At 37.4% G+C, this 21,314-nt stretch overlaps 1 long non-coding RNA gene across 1 annotated transcript in view; it reads right to left on the bottom strand.

Moving 5' to 3' along the window:
• Positions 1-5,638: 5,638 nt before the first annotated feature.
• LOC107727626 (uncharacterized) overlaps positions 5,639-21,314 on the bottom strand; it is a 46,162-nt gene continuing 30,486 nt past the window's right edge. The window contains exons 2-3 of the long non-coding RNA XR_001638377.1: positions 14,709-14,783; positions 5,639-5,818 (exon numbers count right to left, since the gene is read on the bottom strand). This is a non-coding gene — a long non-coding RNA (uncharacterized LOC107727626). The remainder of the gene's footprint in view (positions 5,819-14,708; positions 14,784-21,314) is intronic.

Genomic DNA, 21,314 nt, shown 5'->3' with positions numbered 1-21,314 from the left:
TATATATACATATACATAATGTAAATGTATTTCAAGCCTGTTTGTGTCCTGTTTATTTTTCATCATACATTTTTACTATGATTTACTAAAATTGTAATTGTAATTGTAATAACCAAAAGTAATTTGAAACATTCAAGTGGACACTTTACTTGTATTTAAGATGCTCTCAATGTACTTCAAATTTGCTACACGAACATTCACATCTGCTTTATTTTATTTTTATTTTTTGCAAAGACTTATAATTTTGACAGCTGAATCGTTCCCTTTCCTGGTGTAACTGTTGAAACAGTGAGACATACAGTGCACTTTAGAGGAAGTCATTGAGAACACAGTCAGACATGGTTTTAGAGGCTGAGAAAATTAAGGCACCTGCCTCGCTGCCGGTCAGTCAATTACTTCAAACAGTTTTTCTATGAAGGCACATCCTTCATAGACTGTTTTTAGACAGACTTCCAAGAATTCATAATGTAACCAAGAAATATTAATGTCTACAATAATTATTTCTCAGTAGAAACTGTGTCATATACAGAACATTGAAGAAAAAAAAAGAATAAATGCACCATTTCAACAACTTTACACTTTTTTCTTTCCACCAACCTACACACAGGATTGTGGGTTATCAAAGGATACATCTCCTTAATACATTTGAGATTATATGACATGCTAAACCATACAGCCAGATTTCTCTATAAATAACTTGGCTCTTCAAACTTATATGCAAATTTAGTTTAAATATATTTTTTGTTGAGATAAATGTGTTTTAAATGCTTATTAAAAATGACACATGTATGTTGTCTATGACAACAAACCCATAAGAAGCTATGAATATGGAAACAATCCAGGATCAAGTAAAAAAACAAAACAAAAAAAAACTCAGTAATCAAAATTGGAGACCAAAGCATAATTATTTAAAAATCAACCATTAAAAAAAACAAAACACTACTTATTGACCACTAATATGAATATACATAGAGATTATGGCCCTGTGTTTCATAAACACTGGATTCAGACATGCTTTAATGCTTTTCTACCTTCATATATAGCCTGCGGAGGAACCATTTCCAGGTTTTGGACAGTCTTTATTGCTGCTCTTCCACTTTATGCACTTGACATGAAACTCCGGCCTGCGCCGGTCTGTATCCCCTGAACAAAGGCCTCGCTGTCTGGCTGGATGTCTCTTGTTTCCCCATCACTTCAGTTGTGCCCTTGAAAGTGTGAAAAGCTGAGGTCAAAGGTGAGATCTGAGACTGTACTTCATGAAAGATTAAGCAGGCCTCTCTTGTTTCGTATGCATAGTTAAAGCTGAGAGGAGTCCCCCACTGCTCTACACATTTATTTTTATCTGCAGGTTTGATCCGGCCCATTTACAGCTCAAATTTGATTAACTTTATGATTCAGCGTGGGAAGTGCCAGCAGAACATTCAACTCCTAATCGCAATTATTCCTCTCACACACTCAGAATTAGGCAGGAGGGAGTGGCTAGTCAGGTCACATGTGCACCTGTTGTCAATCACTCCACAAGAGTCCTAGGGGGTGTCTTTTTTCAACTAAAAATGGAAAACATTTTAAGCATTTTGGTCACAACAACGGCGTTTTGGGGGGCTGAAAACTTGAACTTTTTGTAAACAGGTTTCAAAGTACAAGTTTCTGATGAAACAATACCATTATTATCTCTGTGTAAACTACAAAAATGTGAATTTGTGAAAACGGTGAAGTCATTTCCCTCCGTCACCATCACATGCTTGGATGAAGAAGAATGCACATGTGTGCAGGCGTGAAGTGTTTCTTTACGAAGTGACATCGCCTGCTACTGGTCTGGCATGCATAATACAGTGTTTTTAGTCGTGTTTTACGGATCCTTGTGAACAGGGATCATTTTGACAACGTTGTCGTCTGTGCGTGAAACTTTTCCAAAAACGCAAAGGAAAAACGTCCTCGTTTTTAGTACATTGTTGATGTGTAAGCATAGCCTAGCCTAGAACGCAAAGTTATTGATATCAAAGACAAAGAAAAATATGTTTTTAATACGTAAAAACCCTCTATGTATGACTATAAGTCAGAATAAAAGATACTTTTGAATGGCCATTAATAGACAGAGGTGCATCATTTGAGCAAATAACTAATAATAAAAAAAACACCTTGGTAAATAAAACAAGTTGAGCAAAATGTAGTTCATTCAATACCAAAAAGTATCCATTAAGTTCAATTTGATTAAACTTTGGAATACACTATTGGATCCAGTTGGCAGTCAGGAATTGGGAATTACCTGATTACATAAAAACTGTAGCTTCGATTGGTGGTTCTTTGCCTAAATAACTGAATTAATACTACTATCAGTAGTTAACAATCCAAAAACAGCATTGCTTTACACAAACACAGGCAATGAAAAAGTAGATATCTGAATGAAAATTTCAATCATAAATGTATTTCCTTTAATAGCAAAAAGTATCCAAAAAAGTTCAGAAATACGATTAAAAATGAACTACGCTGCCCAATATTTGTGTGTGCTGTGTATATTATGCATATTAGAGTGTAACATGCTAATAGCAATCTCTATTGGAACCAAGTGGCAACTGGAAATGACCTAAATAGTACCCGAATAGTGGTCCTTCACCTAAATAACTGATTCAATAGTTATTCATCAAAAAACCGCATTGCTTTATGCAAACACTGGCAATGAAAAAAAAAAACACACGAAAACATTTCGGCAAGTGTTTAAATGTGCATTTCTGTTTTATAAGGTTAATAGGCCCATGGCATTGAATAAAACATGACCTGATGTCTGCTCGGTGAAACTGTATTTACCTGGTGAATCTGAAAGGAAGGTTTTTTTTGTGTGTCTTGTTATGCTTTTCTTTTTTTTGACAAGTTTTGACAATGCCAGATGTGGAGTTCAGATACCAGACAGATGGAGCCCACACATACGCTGTCATATGCATGTGCGCATCCACCCACAAACACATACACACAAACTGTCAGCGAGAAGAGCTTTTCACAAACACTGCGGTTTCAGACATGCATGCCACAGCAAAGAGATTTGATTTGGACAGTTTAATAGAAGGGGACTGTGATATATCATAGAGAGGCCTGCAAATAACACAAATAACACATGCGCATCCAAGAATACCTTCAGATTGCTGATTGGTCTATTTATTAAATATATTTGAATGTATTTAGAAGTTAATAAAATAGTATTTTTATGTTTTAAGCATAAATCTACTAACATTTAGTGAGCTTTATGCTTATACCGAGAAGAAAATGCTTCTCAAGTAAATGGATGATGACATAGACACTAATTGAGAAAAATGATTTATGCGGTTAAGTAAACGTAATATAGATGTATTAGTCATGAGAATATTTTTTCTCCCTGATTTAAAGCTCATAAGTGGCATGAATCAAAGACGCATTGAGAGCAATCATCTGTGAATTATGTTTCTATAAGACTCTCATAAACATTTTTTTTATGAACGATATTCTTCAGTCGACGGGAGATAAGATCCATGGTTCCACATTGTGTGTATTTGCACTCCATCATCATTTTTACAACAGGAGGGATCAAACTACTGCAAATGTACTACAAAATCAATCTCTCATCAGAGCCAGAAATAATTTCATTCAACCCAGTTCGCCTCTACCTCGTATATTAGGTCAAATTTAGCCACTTGCAAAATCGATTTCCTCAGCACTGCAATATTTTCCAAAGTTTAATTACTTTCGATAAATGGGAAATAGACATGCTGAAGGTGAAAGAGCTCAATTTAGAGCTCTGTGTGTTAGCCGTGAATTATACTGTACCGCAGCAGAATGCAGTTCAATGTCTTGACGTCTCTTCCACCTTTTTTTCAGGCAAGCTGAAAACACAGAGGCACATTGATTCATTCTTTCAGTCCTCAGTACATTACATGGCATTTGACATAGCATCTGTAAACAGAACCTGATGGCAAATAGACTTACAGTACATTTTTTTCTACATATTTCTGTGTCTAAAAATCAGATGTTACAAGAGTCATTCCTCATTTTCGGCTACATACATTTTGCTTCCATTTCCTAAAAATGTCTTAAAAGACAATAATGTTAATATGATATGAATAAGAAAGTTATTATAAATAAATTTGAAAAATGATCAATATTATATTAAGGCATTTGGCAAACACTTTTATCCAAAACCACACTTGGATAACGTGTGATTTGCATTCACACATTTTAGCAGTTTTATCAACATTCCCTGGGAATTGAATGCTTCCAATGTAAATCAATTTGGTGTTTTGTCCACCCTATTATGCACAATTTAATTTAATATTTAATCATTTTTTGTAATATTTTAATAATGCGAACATCTATATGAAAAACATTTTTGTTGTAAATTAATTCGTGAAGGGGAGTAATATTTAAGATTTTTATTTACATTTAATTCAATATGTAATGCAATTAGTCATTTTTTAATAACATGAACTATGAAAACGTTTTTGTGGTAAATTACGTAGTGAATAAGAATAATATTTCATTATATTTTTATTTAATATTTTCTTAATCATATTTTAATATGTGAATAACTATGACACATTACATTTTACTTATATATAATAAACGTAATTTTCTTTTTTAAATGTAATCATATTTTAATGATGTTAAAAACTGCAAAAACATTTTGGCAATTAATTAGTGAAGGAGAATACTGTTTAAAACATTTTTTTAATATTTCTAATTAAATATTGAATATATCATATTTTAATATGATAGAATTATGAAAACACATTTTGTTGTAAATAATAAAGAATGGAGAACTAATTGTGTTTCCAACCAATTATATATCTGTGCACTTAAAACCTAATTTATTAAAGGTGAAATCTGTAAAACACACGTCTATTATGTATATGTCTATAAGGTAGAGGTTTTGTGTCAGTTTCAGTTGAAGTCACTGAGCTAGTCCTGTATGACTTTTGCTGAATTTAGCACATCACTCCTAAGATGAAACACACTTAAAGATCAAATATTTTTAAAGAAAAATATTTCATTTTTCCAAATTCTAAAAGCCCAAAGGCATCAAATTAAAGGAAAGATCCAAAGAACACATCAGTGGCCAACTAAAAGACAGAAACAACCAATCTGCATTGTGCATCTGCCAGCCAATCTGCATTGTGTATAAGCAATCTCAATCATGTACCCTCCTCCCACTTTACATTAGTGAAGGAAGATCCTTTTGAACTGAATTGAGCTGTTCCAAACCGGAGTGTGACTTCAAACACAATTCTCCTGGTGAGAAAGAAAATACTGTTATTGTTCAGTTTTGGAGTGTAGTGAACAACATATTTCCCCACAGATGAGAGGAGAGGAGATGTTGAGTGGAATGAGAGGTGAAAGGAAAATAAGAAACAGAGAAACAAAGAGAAAGCCATGAAAACAGATAGTTAAAACAGTATTAGAAAGGAAACAGAAGGGGAAAGGCTTCTTCTGAGATCATTTTTCACTATTGCTACTGAACATCAACATTTCTAAAGCAACTTGTGTTAAAATGCATCTCACATCCAGTTTAATATATACAGACATCTACAAGTAAACCTTCAGCTTGTTGGCTTCTTTAAAAAAAAAAGTTTAAACACTGTATCTCTGTGGTGCACAACACAAAAAGTGCTTCTGTGCCATACATTTGTTGCTGTTCCTTCCTCCAACCAGTGAACCGGAAATCGATTGAAGTTCACCATCCTGACGGACATATCAATTCTCTGAATGCACCGAGTGGAACGAGAAGAGAGGACACATCCAGAGGAGCTTCACTGTCAGCAGGCGGATCCTTTGTAGAAGTCTTTTCAAATGTGACCTGTAAAGTATAAGCTTCAATAAACCTAACATCAGCTACATCGTTTAGAGTCACTCATTCATCTCTATAAATATAACCATAATTTAAATATTGGTCCTGGAAAGAAAAGTTATTTGGTTTTTGCACTTTAATTAGAGCAAAAATACATTAAATTTAAAGAAAATACATTTTGTTGTTGTTGATGATAAGAGAAGCCTGTGTAATCTCACATATAAATATGTGCAGATTTGCAAACAGCTAAACCTAGTTTGATGAGAATAGTTCCCTCTTTCCGCACACATCTCTTATAATCTTGTCACAGAATTGCTCGTATTCACAACAGTCTTCTTTTAGTATTCTTCTGGCTGGTGAAATGAAAAATCTATTTTTGCTTCATTTGAAGAGTAAAAAACAACCATGATGACTTTTCAGCATGACTTTCTTTTAAAAAAAAGTTCTTATTGTAAAACGTGAAGACGAGCAGACCAGACTGCAGCTTCCACTTCAACCGCACAGCACTTTCAGGTGGCTTGTATATTTTTATTGGCTTCACCTTAAATATTTCTAAAATATTTAAAAAAATCAGCAAGGATGCATTAAACTGATCAAATGTGACATTAATAATATAAAAGATTTCTATTTTATGTAAATGTTGTCTATTCATCTGTCTATTTTATCTAAATGCTTTCTATTCATCAAAGAATCCTAAAAAACGAGTCAAGTTTCCACAACAATATGCAACAACTGTTTTCAACATTGATAATAATAAGAAATGCTTCTTGAGTAGCAAATCAGCATATTAGAATGTTTTCTGAGGGATCATGCGACACTGAAGACTGGAGTAATGATGCTGAAAATTCAGCTTTGCCTCACAGGAATAAATACTATTTTTAATATATATTAAAATAGAAAACGGTCGTTTTAAATTGTATTATACTATAGGGCTGTTGAATGCTTTAATCTGATTGGCTGATGAACAATCTAAGGTGTGCAATTATTTTCAGGGAAACGCATGGTTAATGTAGTTCCAGGCAGCTCTTGTCCGCATTACATGACCATATCACTTCGCCAAACAATTTTTGTTATTTTAAAGGTCCGTACAGACTACAACAGCAAAATAACCAAAACCCACAATGACACTGACAAAGCAAATAAATATTGTAAACAATACAAGGAAAATGACACTAAGGGCCCTATTTTAACGATCTAAGCGCATGGTCTAAAGCGCAAGGCGCAGTCCGAATCCACTTTTGCTAGTTTAATGAGGGGAAAAACGGTCGGTGCGCCCGGCGCATGGTCTACAGTAAAAGGGTTGTCCATTAAGGGTTATTCTCTTAATGAGTAATGGGTGTGTTTTAGGTATAACATGGAATAAACCAATCAAAGTCTCATCTCCCATTCCCTTTAAGAGCCAGTTGCGCTCGCGCCATGGTCGATTCGCTATTTATACGACAGAATTTGCAAGCGCAAAGACTGAACGCATCTACAAAGAGGAAACGGAGCTGCTTGTGCGCAAGCAAATAGGTAGGCTAATTCTGATACATGCAATGACTATCCATTATAGGCATTTTATATTTATGTAGAGCCTACACAATAATAATCTTTTACATTGTAATCCTTTAATTTTTAATATTTGGCATGGTTGTGTGCTGCTGCGCGTCCATGTGTGTGTAATAAGCAGAGTGTACGCATGTTGTGGACCCGCCTATAGGTGCATATTACTAACGTGCTCTTTAAATAACAAAAAAATACTGCGCCATTGACTTTAGACCAGGTTTTAGTTGGTCAATGGCGCAGTCTATTTCAGTTGCCTCCTTTTCAGACTTGCACGCCCACCTCGGGTGTTTCTAATAATTCAATGGCCCTTTGTCAATTATTCCTTACATAATATATCACATTAATTTTTATAGTATTTCTCATCAATTTGATGAGCGGGCTTGGTGACCAAAACAGACTTCTTTCAGGAAACACTAAAAAAATCGTAACTTTTGACCGTTAGTGTATATATAATATGAATCTATCTCAGTATTACAGCCAGGGCTCTGCCAACCCCTGCCCTAGAAAGAAGACTTCCCTCAGCTAGTTTCACCCTGGAAAACGCAATTACAACTCAAGCTGCCACTAGATGATGCCCAGAAGTGGTGACCACATACAAAAGTGTGATGTGAATGTCTTCTCTTCAGCAGTATTGCCTCTCAGGCCCCAGGAGTTTCCACTCGCTCTGCTTCCAGACGTGTTTACCTGCAACGTCTTGCTGAGCAAGATGGAACTTTCTGCTTGAACTGCAAACATCAGACTTTTCTGAAGAAACAGCATTTATGCCCCAAAGAAAACAATCACAACCATTCAGAACCAGAGGAAAAACTGAACTGGAAAAGTCGCTCCCATCATGAGTGCGTTGATTAATGTTAAGCTTGATGTTCTGTCATAACCACATGTATTTTCCCATGCTGGTCACATGATTTTGTGATAAACCATTTTTTTCTTCTTCTTCAGGGGGGTGTTTGGTTAGTAACATAACTGACAATATTTGTGGACATGAGTAAAACTACAGTAAATATTTTCTTATTTGAAAGAAAATACAATTTAAACTCCATCTATTTTCTAGCTATTTCAATATATAGGGTCAGATTTACTAACAGCCTGTGCCAGCGCAAACCGTCTTTTGGCATTAAAATAGTAGGATTCTGTCAGGATTTACTAAAGACGCGCAGTGAAGAATTAGCGTGGAAAAGGTGTGGACAATTATTTTTGCACCTGACCTTATTGAATATGCATTTGTAGGAGTTTCCCTTTCAGACGCAAAATTTATGGGATTAGAGTATTAAAATTAATCATGCAACGCGATTTCCTGTTTGCGCTCGTCAAATTACTAGTATTTGCGTCATTATTTAACACCCCCAAAAAGCATGTTTTGCTATTTTGCACTTGAAATGGCTGCAAGTGTTGTTGCTAGGAGGAGGCACCGCAGAGAACAGAGAGCGCATGGTAGAAGGGAGAGGATTTTTTCCACACGTAGGCCTATTAATTTATTTGGAATGCCAGAAGAACACATTCGAATCTGAACATATCCTTACGCTAATTTGCGCTGCGCTTGGTAGATTGCATTGGTCATTATGGAAATGAGATGTTGCATCTGCGATCTTTAATTTGCGCGTTGTTGTCAGTAGGCTAAATCACTCGCAGACATTTCCACGCCCATCGGCGCTGTTTTGGAATTGCGCTCTTGCGCTAATGTGCCCCGTTTAGTAAATCTGGCCCTTAATATGTATTTTATATTTATTTAGACTCATGTATTTAGATAAATACATTTACTATAGATAATCTTGACTTTAACATTATTTAATTAATTATTTTGTAATCAAAACACAATTAAATAAAACTGTAATTTAAGGGAATGTACAGTATGTGGAAAATAATGTGTTTTTTGAACCTTAAACCGCATAAACACATTTCATTACACCAAATACACAAAATAATATTCTTTTTAGCAACATCATATGACCCCTTTAAGGGCAATTTCAAGCAAACTGAAAAACAGGGTGCCCAAAAATAAGTGAGGTTATAGTATGTATTCTCTTAATGGATATGATATTTCTGAAGAAAATTGTTAGAAAAAAAATATAATCATCGTCAACAGGCAAATGTACCCTACAGAACGACCCTAATAATTTGATTTAAAATAAAATAAAATCCATAGTCAAGATTAGTTTTCCATCATCTTTTGAGATGCTATGAGGTGTGTGTTTCTTTAACCATTTCTTTGAGTTTCTCTTGAGCTACATATTAGTCATCTAAAATTTCTGAAGTCTTGCAAACAATCTCACTGGGTAGTTTTTTGCTGATTCTTTACTATAACACAGCAATAAAAAGTTAAAGATCATTTTAGCAGCCGGTGTTTGCATGCTCCGACTCTCTCTGGGGGATCCGACGCATATTACTGTGCAATATAATTGAGCGCAGCTTCTTACTGTCAGAAGGTCTCCCTGGAGGATAGCTTCCTTCACACCTTCAGTGCAGTGGTAGAAAGACACTTCAGCAAGCCGTGGCAGATGCCGACACCTCAAAACAGAGAGAGAATACTGTAGAAGTTATTTTGTCGCATAAACCTTGGCTCAAAAGAGAGTTAGAGGCAGTTCAGCCGGCATGTTGACATAATGCATTCTGGAAGGTTCTGCAATGTGAAACCTGTCAGACTGGCCTTGAAGAGAGGGACTGCACATCAGACAGCTGTAATCCATCTTTACTGCGGGCATGTGCTTAGTCAAAGGAAGCCCCTAATCGTGCTTTCTATCTCTGTGTGCTTTTCAATTCAAGAATCTATTTCATTGCTTTATGTTAGGCTGTATTTTTGACACTGATTCATCTGCATTCAGCATAACCACCCACCTGTCATTCTGTCATTATTTATTCACCCACACGTCATTTCAAGCTCCTGCTGTCAAAACAAAAAAGTAGACATTTGTGACCCTGGACCACAAAAACAGTCTTAAGTCGCTGGGGTATATTTCTAGCAATAGCCAAAAATACATTGTATGGGTCAAAATTATTGATTTTTCTTTTATGCCAAAAATCATTAGGATATTAAGTAAAGATATTTTGTAAAATTTCCTACTGTAAATACAGTGCTGTGAAAAGTTTTTTGCTCCCTTCCTGTTTTTTACATTTTTGTATATTTGTCACAATTAAAATGTCAACAATTCTGTGTTTTTCTGTCAATATGGGGTGCTGTGTGTACATTAATGAGGAAAAAAAATTAACTTAAATGATTTTAGCAAATGGCTGCAATATAACAAAGAGTGAAAAATTTAAGGGGGTCTGAATACTTTCCGTACCCACTGTACGTGGCCCTACGTGAAAAATTAATTGCCCCTACCTGTTAAATCATGAAAGAACTGTGTTTAACCACATTATTTTAGAAAACTGAGTTAAATTTCACTAGCCACACGCAGGCCTGATTACTGCCAGACCTGTTGAATCAAGAAATCACTTAAATAGAACCTGTCTGACAAAGTGAAGCATGCTTAAAGAGCAACACATCATGCTGCGATCTAAAGAAATTCAAGAACAGATGCGTCTCACAGTTGCCAAAAAATATCTTGTTTATCCCCAAGACTTTTGGGCAAATATTCTGTGGACTGATGCGACTAAAGTTGAACTTTTTGGAAGGTGTGTGTCCCGTTACATCTGGTGTAAAACCAGCACAGCATTTTATAAAAAGAACAGTCAATCATACCAACAGTCAAACATGCTGGCACAACCAGTTGTTTTCTTTAGGGCAAGGGGGCAATTACTTTTTCACGTTGTGCTAAGCATGTTTGGATAGCTTTTTTCCCTTAATAAATGAAAAAAATATTTCAAAACTGCATTTTGTATTTACTCAGGTTATCTTTGTGTAATATTAAAATGTGTTTGATCTGAATCATTCAAGTGTGAAAAATATGCACAAAAAAAAATAAAAAAACCGGAAGGGGGCAAAAACTTTTTCACACCACTGTATATTAAAACTTAATTTTTGATTAGTAATATGCATTGCTAAGAACTTCATTTGGACAACTTTAAAGGCGATTTTCTCAGTATTTAGATTTTTTTGCACCCTCAGATTCCAGATTTTCAAATAGTTGTATCTCGGCCAAATATTGTCCTATCCTAACAAACCATACATCAATGGAAAGCTTGTTTATTCAGCTTTCAGATGATGTATAAATCTCACTTTCGAACAATTTACCCTTATGGTTTTGTGGTCCAGGATCACATTTGTAATCAATCTCTATGCTCTTGCTATATAATGACAGTTTACAGTGGCTGTCTGTAAATCTCCAAAAAAAAAAAAAAAGAATAGAAAAGAAAATAGAAAATAAATAAATAAATAAAAATAATCACTATAAAAGAGCCATATAACTTGAGCTTTATATTCAATTATTTTTTTAACCCAAGTTATTGTAAATAAAAATTATCAGATATATATTTTTCTTTAGTTACATATAGTTTATTTTTATATACTGGATTTTAGGCTGTAAAATAAAATAAAATATTTTACCTCCTGAGGTAATTGAAATCACCCGTTTTACTGACTGTGTTGAGAATGATTTTTTTTTAATGTTTACAAAATCACACTAATAGGTTAATAGGTGATTAGGTTGTGTTTAGAAAAAAATAGTAAAATAAAACAAAATAAATAAAATGAAAATCAATTCAATTCATTTTTATTCAATTTAATCAATTTAAAAATAAATATAAATAAATATATTGAAAATATACTGGAGTTTAGTCTGTAAAAAAATAAAATAAATACATTTTTGAAAAAGATGATTTTAATGTTTACAAATTCACACCAACAGGTGATTAGGTTGTTTAGAAAAAAAATAGTGAAATAAAATAAATCCAATTAAATTCAATTCAAAATAAAACAAAACATGACCTTTTACTGACTATTTGTTGAAAAACAATTGTTTACAAAAAAAAAATCACACAAATGTGCGTTTAGGCTGTAAAAAATAAAATAAAATAAAATAATGCAGACCATAAAATATTTAATTTCACCTCAAGAGGTTAGAGATACGGCGACATCTTAAATTCTACCGTATTTATAGAAAGTAATGTGTGCTTGCCTCTTCTTCATGTTCTGCAGTCATGACAGTGACTTCCGGTGCCCTGTGTGATAATAAGCATGCTTGACACGTTCATCTCCAACAGTCCTCTCACTCTCCTGGGTGATGTGATCTGATCTCAGGTTAGACTGCATTAGAGAGGTCTAAATCCACGGCATGATGAAGGGCGATTTGGGGAAATGGTTGGCTAACCAAGCACTGTGTCAGAGCCCCATGTCCTCCTGCTTTCATTAAAAACTTCCTCCACCCACATGGAATGATTTATGAGCAGTTCCACACTGCTTCTCACCTGGGCTTCAGGCCCCACAGATCTGCAAACAGCTGACCAGAACAAAGCCACGCTCTCTCTGAACCCTGGCTGAACCCAGCCAATCGAATCAAAGCGCTAAGCAGGTACAGTCTCAGCAAGTCTGAAGATGTGAAAGTCTTCATGTGTGGCTCGAAGAATTCGAACCAAGATGTTTCTAAATAATGTGAAGATATCTGAACCACAGGAGTGTAACCATATACTCATTTTCATTAAAAATCCTGATGATTTATATCTATTGATCTTGACATACACTACTGGTCAAAAAATTTTTTTTTTTTATTATTTTCAATTTTTTAAATGTAATTTAAAATTGTGATGACAAAGCTGAATTTTCAGCATCATTCTTCAGTCTTCAGTGTCACACGATCCTTCAGAAATCATTCTAATATGCTGATTTAGTGCTCAAGAAACATTACATTGATCAAAAGTGACAGTAATGACATGTATAATATTACAAAATATTTCTATTTTAAATAATTGTTTGAATTTTCTATTTATCAAAGAATCCTGAAAAAATGTATCACAGTTTACATACATTAATATTAAGCGGCAAAAACCATCATTGATAATAATACACTCTAAAAAATGCTGGGTTAAATACAACCCAGTGCTGGGTAAAATAGGGACAAACCCAGCAATTGGGCTGTTTTGACCCAGCGGTTGGGTTAAATGTTTAACCCAACCTTCTGGGTTGTAACCCAACCGCTGGGTCAAAACAGCCCAATTGCTGGGTTTGTCCCTATTTTACCCAGCACTGGGTTGTGTTTAACCCAGCATTTTTTAGAGTGTAAGAACCATTTTTAATCATTAAGTGCCAATAACTAATTAACCACCAACTGTAATGATATTTCACAATTATATTTGTTCAATATTACTGTTTTACTGTATATTTGATCAAATAAATGTACGCTTGGTGAGCATAAAAGACTTCTTTCAAAAACATTTCAGAATCGTAATTATTACAGTAAACGACTTTCAAACTATGAACCATTTGGTTGACAATAAACAATTTATAAATTAATTACAATCAAATTTATTTTGGGTACAATAAATACGCTGTGGTGTCTTCTTTTTTGCTTAAAAATATTTAAGTTTGTTTGTTTGTTTATGATTTAAGGGCATGCGAGCTACCACGGCTATATTCATGAAAAATATTTAAGAATCCTATAAATGCTTTTTAAAAATCTGAATGGAATCATTTGTAATTGAATCAAACTGTTCTGTACTTGCAAAATCTGCTTTTAAATCTGAATCCTGTCAATTGAATTGATTCACACCCCTAACAATGGCTTAAATGAAACACATATTTTGTTCTTACTCAATTCACAAACCTTTTGCAAATTAGTTTGACTGTTCAAAAGAATCCATTCCCTCAGGAGGAATCAACTACACACATAACTAGTGAGTGCCTACGGTACATCTCTGCAATGCCACACTACATCTGAGCCAATTTAATAAAAGAAGACTCATTTAACACACAGTGCACACAACATTTTGCAATGCCAGATGCCTCTGTCCATTTAATAAGGACCTTTAGCTTGAAGCAGGCTTGTTTACAGTATGAGCTAACAACTCCTCCGTTTGATGCCTATTTGCTCATTTTCTGTGGGAATATAATAGACGGGGTACGTGGCATCAACCGATTGCCTTGTGTCCCAATCTTAAGCCTCTCAACCTTAGACAGCATGCACACAAAACCGCTCAAGAACTGTCTAATGCATATTGCAAACATAGAAATGTCAAGTGCTGACTGAAATCACTGCAATTTCTTTGGAAAAACTGGTTTTAATTAAATAAAGGTGTACTGGATTTGCCAAGGTCTGCAACATTTTTTACTTTTTATTTATGTCTATATTTTTTTGTTGTCTGTCCAGCCTTTTTGACTGATGTGTCATTAATGAATAAGTTTCCTTTATGTTGACCAGTGGTTTCATTCAGATTTACCTAATAATTAATGTCATACATTAAAAAATAAATAAATACAATTTACCTGTCAGTCAGGCAGCCTTTTCATATCCCAGTGGGTTTTATGGTCGGAATAAGTTAAAAGCCTGCCAATCCGAGACTGTAAAACAAGAAATAGAAGATTGTGACTTTGATTGAACAGCTTCCATACTCTTAACAATCAACTTCAATAACATTTAAGCTTTACGATTCCAAAATCAGTTTCATTAATTGCTTTTGTGAACACAGTACATAAAATCACATTACATCTGTGAGTTCTATAATGAGACTAATTTGCATAGAGAGTTTGCACTAGATAGCATTTCATTCCTTCATGCTATTTCTAAAGCATTTTGTGGCTGCTTTGATTAAAGGTAGATGAGATTTGCACTGAAATTCCGTGAAAATTCAGTGAATTCACACCTGCAAGTGAATAAATGTGGTGGATATTTTTGGTAGCTGACTGAGGGTTTATTCCAATTGTCACACTGTCCCTGATTTTTGCTCTGGTGGATAAAAGTCATGCCATAGACCGAACATTAATTAATTCCCAGCTGACAGCTCCTCTTTCTCCTCCCCTGTGTGTTTGTTCTCTGAGGGAGGTACAATCATTGGGTCCTTCCATGAGAACAGCTGGCTGCGTTTCAGCTCTCTCCTCGATAATTAAAGCTCAGAAAATATTGCGCCCTCCTGCTGTCTGCAATCAAATCTATACATTTCAGATTTCTGACCCGTATTTCAGCGCACTACTGTAGGTAAACGGTTCCTCCGCCGCCATCTGTTGAATTGAACCGTAATGGCACCTGCTACTTTCATTAGCTTTTATTTGTCATTCTTTTAGCTGTCCTTTCTGCAGCCCGTTCCGCTTGCTTGCGCTGTAATGCACATAGAACAGAATCCTGATAGATACAGAGCAAGTGGAAACTTGGCCTTTGGTTTTGACATGAATCTCGATTTCACAGAAAACCACATAGTTATCATACAGAGATGTTTGGATGTTGCCCATGAGATCACTTATTGTTTCTGATTTACATGTTTTTCTGGAACAACACAAATGGGTCAAAAAATAAAATAAATAAAATAAAATAAAATAAAATAAAAAGCTTTTTTGTGGGGTTATGCCCATAGATGGGGAAGAAACATATCCTTAAAAAAATAAAATAATTAAAAATAAATGCAGAAAGTAATAAATAAAATGGAAAGAGTAAACGAAAATTATATCAGGACTACATTTAATTAAAAATTATAGATACATATATTTATATAAAACCTGACAATCCTTTATTTACTGTCCTACCATTTCATTTCATTTTTTTCCGCAGGTTTGGACCTCCATTATTATTCTTTTTTAATTAGTATTCCTTAATAGTACAAATAAATAAATAAAAAATAGTGAAGCAGTGTTGGTTTACACTACATTATTAGATATTTTAATACATGTTAAAATATTAGAAATATTATTAACATTAATACTAGGGGTCAATTATGTGAGCAAAATGCCTGTTTCTTCTTTGACAGCCATTAAAAAGTAATCATATATTCTGGGAAAAATAAAAAACATACAAATCATAAGCATATTACATTATATTACAGTACATGTTTTACTAATAGAGCTAATACTCAAATAAATAGTCAATTAAGCCCGTGGACTAAAGCAAAACAAGCACTTTGGGTAAAATTACAGTCACATCTCCCTGCTGCTAATTTATTCTGTGACTGTGCAACCTCAGTTAATTTAGTCAGACTCCACATAATTATGTAATTGGAGGCTTTTATCTGGCTGGATACTCTTTGGCTACATGAAGCCGGTCTACTGGGCTTTATAAAGACGAGAGAGAATAAAGGATTTCAGCCCAAACTGTTAAATTATATATTCTCAAACTGTCCGGAGGAGTTATCTTTAATCCATTGACTCTGTTGAGGTGGATGAGAAAAGACTATCAATTTGACCACTCAAAACTCTCCACATTATAGGCATATACAGCGAAACAGTGAGATCATACTTGACCTTAACTTCCCGAGGATTCTCACACGTCTATTTTAGCTGTCATTCTGTTCCGGGAAAAGCTAATGTTCAGTAATGGCTCTTCAGTCGTACTTTGCGCTAGCGCCGACAGAATAAGGCAACCTTCGCTCTTTAGGGATGGCGGTGGAGATCTCAGCGTCGGCGCTTGTTAATCAGCCAATAGGACCGTGAGTCACGCATCTGCCATTAATGCATGAGCAGACTCTTCACATCAGAGCCAATAATACCACTCTCCATAACTCTGCTCTCTCTATTCACATTAAAAGCCTTGTCATTGAAACAGCTTCTACTTCACTTTATGAACACACACATAGAGCCTAAGGTCACAAAAGATCCACATTAATGGGATCGGATTCCATCACTTAAATTAAATATTACTGCAGAATCTTAGGCTGAATTTTGGCTTGCTTCCCTCTATTCATTTCTGTTCTGTTTCATAATGTCAAAAGGCCGTGCTGCACACACCGTACGGGCTAAATATTAGGCCTATTGGACCGTTTCAAACCCTCTGAACTGCACTGTGATTGGTCGAGCCGGAAGAACTGGAAGGAAAGCGCAGCAGAATTTAAGTTGCCGAATGAAATGTGATGAGTCAGGGTAGCGGACAGCCAAAAAATCCATCCCAGAATGCCATTACCTGAAGTGATCTGTGAAATGAATGTCAAAGAAGGCAAAATTATGAGAGGGTCCAAAGAATGCTTCATTTTAGCTTAAAAGAACAAAGCTCATAATTTTTTAATATTGGGAAACACCTCAGTTGTCAGGAATGACTAAAGAGTTGGTCATTAAAGAGATTTGATCTTTTTTACAATGTCTTCCAACTTTATTTTTGCATTTATTGCTGGTTCTGATTGTTGTTGTTCTGTGCGCTTCTTATTGTTTCTGACATAACACAGAGAAACAACCAGATTCATCAATGTTAATTTCCCACTGGCCTTATTATCCCTTGTCCCCCAGCTTTCATTTTTCTGTTTTTAATTCACAAGGTCTGCTTCTGACACACACTCCTGACATTTCTAACTACCTTATTAACCAAAAATTGGCTTGAATTTAGTTTGTATTTTTTCCATTTATTTTTCAATTGAATCCTGATTATCTTGTGTGCTAAAACATTCCCCAGTGAATTTACACAATTTCTGGTTTTCTACTTCCTTGCAATGTGACATTGCACAAGAATAACTACTTAAAAGGGACATAAGTAGTTCACCTAACAATGAAACATTTGGCCTCATTTACTCACCCTTCTTTTATTCCAAACCTGTATGACTTTATTTCTTCTGTTGAACAAAATGCTTGTTATTTTGAAGGACATTTCATAATGACCATGGCCAACTCCAAAAATCTCAAAAAAGAAAACCACCTCAAAAGTAGTCCATATGAATTGAATCGAGTGAATGAATAACACTCAAATTTGTAGTCTGATCTTTCAAAAAGAATTCAATTGAAAAGAATGTTTCATTCACTGATTTGGTTCCCAAGTCTGGCTGCAGTAGTTCTAAAGTTAACATGACCACTTCTATGGGATTATTTGGTCTATTTTTTTTTGTCATTTATGGTTTGGAATGACTCTGTAACGTATCAATGCATGGAAGAGCCAAAGTAGGATCCAAACGCAATCAGTCGAATATTTAATAAAACAAAAGGTAATCCAAATCCAGAAACATAGAACCAAACACAGAGAGAACCAGAAAACAGAAACAACACGCCACAACTTCGCAAAGACAACGACTGACTCAGACTGACTAAAACACAGAACTATTATACACAGAGACACTAACAAGATGACAAGGTAACAAGACACACCTGGGAAAGTAATCAAGAGGACCAATGAAACAAAAGAACTACAAAATGACTACAAAAGGCACTCTAGACAGGAAGTAACACAAAAGTCCAAACACAAGACAGGGGAACAGGAGTCAGATCATGACAGAGCCCCCCCTTTAGGAGCGGAATTCAGACACTCCAAAATAAACACTGTTAAGTCCAGGAGGGTGGTGGACAGGAGGTGGAACAGGGGGAGGGATGGAGGGCCAGGTCCATGTGCAGGAAGAGAACCTGGGGACTGAGGCAGAGCCGGCGGAACAGGGAGCCAGGGCGGAGCATGGGCGAAGCAGGAAGCCAGGGCGGAGCAGAGAACCAGGGTGGAGCCGGCGAAGCAGGAAGCCAGGGCGGAGCAGGGAGCCAGAGCGGAGCAGGTGGAGCTGAGGACCACCACAGCAGAGCAGACGGGTCCGAAGATCCCCACAGCGGAGCAGAAGACCACCAGAGCAGAGAAGACCACCCTGGCGGAGCAGACAGAGCAGAAGATCACCACGGCAGAGCAGACGGATGAGGAAACCAGGACTGAGACTGAGACCTCAGGGGAGGGATGGAGGGCCAGGTCCATGTGCAGGAAGAGAACCTGGGGACTGAGGCAGAGCCGGCGGAACAGGGAGCCAGGGCGGAGCATGGGGAGCTGAAGACCACCAGAGCAGAGCTGAAATCCACCAGGGCGGAGTAGGTGGAACTGAAGACCACCAGAGCAGAGCTGAAGAGCACCAGGGCGGAGCCGGCGGGACAGAGAGCCAGGGCGGAGCCGGCAGAACTGAGGACCACCAGGGTGGAGCAGACGGCCACAACAACAGAGCAGACGGTCCGAAGATCCCCACAGCGGAGCAGAAGACCACCAGAGCAGAACGGCCTCCATAGTCATGATAGGACAGGCAGAGAGTTCACATACGGCCTCCATAGTCATGATAGGACAGGCAGAGAGTTCACATACGGCCTCCATAGTCATGATAGGACAGGCAGAGAGTTCACATACGGCCTCCATAGCCGTGATAGGACAGGCAGAGAGTTCACATACGGCCTCCATAGCCGTGATAGGACAGGCAGAGAGTTCACATACGGCCTCCATAGACATGACAGGACAGGAAGAGGGTTCACAGACAGCCTCCATAGCCGTGACAGGACAGGCAGAGAGTTCACATAGGGCCTCCATAGCCATGACAGGACAGGCAGAGAGTTCACATACAGCCTCCATAGCCGTGAACAGGCAGAGAGTTCACATACGGCCTCCATAGCCGTGACAGGACAGGAAGAGGGTTCACAGACGGCCTCCATAGCCGTGACAGGACAGGCAGAGAGTTCACATACGGCCTCCATAGCCGTGATAGGACAGGCAGAAAGTGCATTACTGGGCGCCACCTCTGGAGACACCATAGTGGATGCCGCCACCTCGGGAGGTTCTGTGGTGGTGTATGCAGCCCAAACACACCATAAAGCAACCCCCATTATGGGAAGCGCTGCAGACAGGGGAATCAGTTCTGGAACAGGAGGGCTAGAGTGAGTTGGTTTGGGAATCTCAGCTGCACGTGCTGACACCAGCGGTGGATCCTCCACACACGATGCCAGTCTGAAATACTGAAGAACGGACCTTGAAGATATGGGTGCAACAGACAGGACAGCTGTGACCTGACATGACTCTGGGATGACAGCTGTGATGCGACGAGGCTCTGGACGATCAGCTGTAACTTGACTTGACTCAGGAAGATCAGCTGTGACTTGACCTGACTCAGGGAGATCAGCTGAGACTTGACGAGACTCTGAGCTGGCGGCCAACTTATGACAAGGCTCTGGAGTGGAGGTTACTTTGGCCGATCACCTTGACGAAGACACATTATCTTCACTGCTGCTGGATCCATATTGGTCAGTCGTTCTGTAACGTGTCAATGCAAGGAAGAGCCAAGGTAGGATCTAAACGCAATCAGTGGAACATTTAATAAAACAAAAGGTAATCCAAATCCAGAAACATAGAACCAAACACAGAGAGAACCAGGAAACAGAAACAACATGCCACAACTTCGCAAAGACAACGACTGACTCAGACTGACTAAAACACAGAACTATTATACACAGAGACACTAACAAGATGACAAGGTAACAAGACACACCTGGGAAAGTAATCAAGAGGACCAATGAAACAAAAGAACTACAAAATGACTACAAAAGGCACTCTAGACAGGAAGTAACACAAAAGTCCAAACACAAGACAGGGGAACAGGAGTCAGATCATGACAGAGCCCCCCCTTTAGGAGCGGATTCCAGACGCTCCAACATAAACACTGTTAAGTCCAGGAGGGTGGTGGAGAGGAGGTGGAACAGGGGGAGGGATGGAGGGCCAGGTCCATGTGCAGGAAGAGAACCTGGGGACTGAGGCAGAGCCGGCGGAACAGGGAGCCAGGGCGGAGCATGGGGAGCTGAAGACCACCAGAGCAGAGCTGAAATCCACCAGGGCGGAGTAGGTGGAACTGAAGACCACCACGGCAGAGCAGACGGATGAGGAAACCGGGGCTGAGACTGAGACCTCGGAGGAACTGAAACATAGGAAACAGACAGTTTACTTATGGCCCCAAAGACCGAGGCAGAAGGCACTGTGAGTTCATTGGTAATCTCCTCGGCTGTGATAGACAGGACTGAATGTTTATTAACGGCCTTCATAGCCGTGACGGAACAGGCAGAGAGTTCACATACGGCCTCCATAGCCGTGACAGGACAGGCAGAGAGTTCACATACGGCCTCCATAGCCGTGACAGGACAGGCAGAGAGTTCACATACGGCCTCCATAGCCGTGATAGGACAGGCAGA

This window comes from Sinocyclocheilus rhinocerous, unplaced genomic scaffold (genome assembly GCF_001515625.1).
Source record: "Sinocyclocheilus rhinocerous isolate Xijiao unplaced genomic scaffold, SAMN03320098_v1.1 scaffold185, whole genome shotgun sequence".
Lineage (NCBI taxonomy): Eukaryota > Metazoa > Chordata > Actinopteri > Cypriniformes > Cyprinidae > Sinocyclocheilus > Sinocyclocheilus rhinocerous.
This window is presented reverse-complemented; position numbering and strand designations above follow the sequence as displayed.